General features: G+C 38.3%; 1 pseudogene across 1 annotated transcript; it reads right to left on the bottom strand.

Annotated features, from left to right (window-relative positions):
- Positions 1-1,793: 1,793 nt before the first annotated feature.
- Positions 1,794-2,383, bottom strand: LOC308655127 (COMM domain-containing protein 2-like; annotated as a pseudogene). Its single transcript has one exon. The product of its transcript is annotated as a COMM domain-containing protein 2-like (transcript).
- Between the last annotated feature and the right edge of the window lie 204 nt (positions 2,384-2,587).

Genomic DNA, 2,587 nt, shown 5'->3' with positions numbered 1-2,587 from the left:
GATTAGTTTTGATGTGTTGTTTCATATAATGGGAGCAGACAATCTGAAATCCATGGCACTTGTCAGCAGGCTGGAAATTTAGGAAAAAGTAGATGCTGCAATCTCAAGTCAATTCTGTAAGTGAGCAGGTTGGAAACTCAGATGAGTCTTCTATGTTGCAGCCTTGAGAAGAATCCTTTCTGCTTTAGGAACCTCAGTTCTTGCTCTTAAGGCTGTCAACTGATTAGAGAGGTCCACCTACACTATAAAGTGTGGCCTATGTTATTTAATGTCAATGTTAATCACAGCTAAGAAGTATTTTTCCACATCTAGACTGATGCTTAACCAAACAACTGGGGACCATAACCTTGCCAGCTGGACACATAAAAATAGCCATCAAAGAGTGGTGGTCCTTAAACTCACCCACTGTGCTCACTTGTTTTGACTGGAGTCAGCCTGTGGATGTACCTGGTTGCCTTGCTCACTCTCCTGCTTATGCACTTTTGAGAGGTCTTCAGGTTTTTGCTGCTCAGAACCTCATTGCTGTGAGCTTTAGGCACAGGCCTCCTTTGTGTGGGACTGTCCGTAGTATATGTGCTGGGAATGTGGCTGCTGGTCACAAGGCATATGAGAGGTCAGCCCAGGGATCACACCCAGCTCTCTTCCTAGAAGCAGCATCAGTTGCCACAAGTGTCGATCACATGTGAGATGCCCTTGGTCTAGTCTCCTTGGAGGTGTCCATGCACTTTCTCACAGTTTCTTAGCTGTTGGCAATATAACCTTCAGAAGCTATTTCATTATGAGTTCTATATTTATTGTCATTGATAATGTTACATTCCTTTTCTGTGTTTGATAGTCATTTGTATTCCTTTGTAAAATTTCTGGTCATACATTTTGGTCATTTTTAACTAGATTAATTATATTTTTTTTACCAGTTTGTAGGTTATCTTTACATATTTTTAATTTTCAAGTGTGTTAGTTATATTGAAACTCTATCAGTTATATTGAGAATATATTCTTAAATTTCTAAACATTTTTAGTTTAAGTCATCTTTTTTTCCCCAGACAATCAAGCATTGATTACATTATTCTTGTATCCATTATTTATAAATGTAAATGACAGTGTGTCTCTTAGTTGCTTTGGGTATATGGGAAAAATTAATGTTGTGAAAATATTATTAACAATCACACAAAATTGAGTACTACTTAAGTCAATGAACCATAAGTCAAACTTCAGCATTATGGTAAAAACTACTTATCTTTACATTCAAAGAAAAATGCATGAAATTCCTATAACAATATGGGCATATAATTTCAAAAATACATGCTCACTTTACATTATTCTGTAGCTAGTAACATCATGAGATGCTTTTAAAAGTCAGAAATATTGTACTATTTAGAAATACTCTGAATAGGAAAGGAATTAGCTGTAAATTTTATTCTCAAAATTGATCAATAAGGAGGAAAATACTAGTTAAGCAGACAAAAATATACCCAAAACAGGGTATTGCTCATATATACAAAATATATTAACAGTATAGATTCATTTCTAGTGGATTCAATCATATTTACACATTTAAAATACAAAATTACATTTCAATCTGTCAAGAAGTAGCTGACCACATTTAGCACCAGAAAAGGAACTTGACTTTAGCTTCTGATCATGACCTCGATATCCTGGAATAGGAAAAGGAATTTCATGGAATCTAGATGGATTTATCAACAGCAATTATTAAAAATTAATTCTGAAAAGTAATTCCTGAATGTCATCCATTCACAAATGAGTCAAAGGCATTAGGACCTTAACACTTGGTACTACTTGATGTTGTGAACTACTCTCCTACAGTGGTTTGTTTTCATCTCCTCCAAGGATTGTTACAGTTGCTGAACTAAATGAAGTAGGGTGGCTGAGTCTGTCTGCAGAACTTTGGTGTTGTGGTCTCCATTCTGATTTAGGTGTAGTTTTATAGTCACTGCCGGCTTAATCTGTTGCCTGAGACTTCTGCTTGCAAGATGTACATCTAGTCGCCACTCAAGGCTGTGGTAACTGGGAAGGCTGGGTGCCAATTCTCCCAGAGTAGTCCTGATTTCTTTTCTGTTGTCCAAGTGAAGCGGAAGCAATAATTTGTTCAGTTCTTCAAGGAACCCCAGAACAAAAACAGAGTTTTGGAAATCCACTTCAGAAATCATGAGCTTGGAGCTCTTGGTGAGCAGGTAGGTCAACCCTTCCACACCATGCTGGACCTTGTTGCTGCTCACATTGAGCTTCCTGATGGTGGTGCCCTCGTAGACCTTGGGGATGGTCCCTCGCCTCAGGAACTCCAGCCCGATCCACCCAAACTCCACTACCCCTTCGGCAGGAAGGCCAGGTGCTCCTTATGCTCTTCCGACAAGTCCAGCAGCATCTTTGCTGGGCACCCTTTTTCACCCAGCAGCACCATGGTCTTCCTGTTTAAGACATCTTTGGACATACAGATGTCTTTAATTTTTTTTAAATATTTTTTTAGTTATAGTTGGACACAATACTTTTATTTTATTTATTTATCTTTATGTGGTGCTGAGAATCAAACCCAGCACCTTGCACATGGTAGGCAAGCACTCCACCGCTG

The sequence above is a fragment of the Spermophilus citellus genome (assembly GCF_964194105.1).
Source record: "Spermophilus citellus genome assembly, chromosome: 9".
Classification (NCBI taxonomy): Eukaryota; Metazoa; Chordata; class Mammalia; order Rodentia; family Sciuridae; genus Spermophilus; species Spermophilus citellus.
Note: the sequence above shows the minus strand (reverse complement) of the source record. Positions and strands in the feature narration are given on the sequence as shown.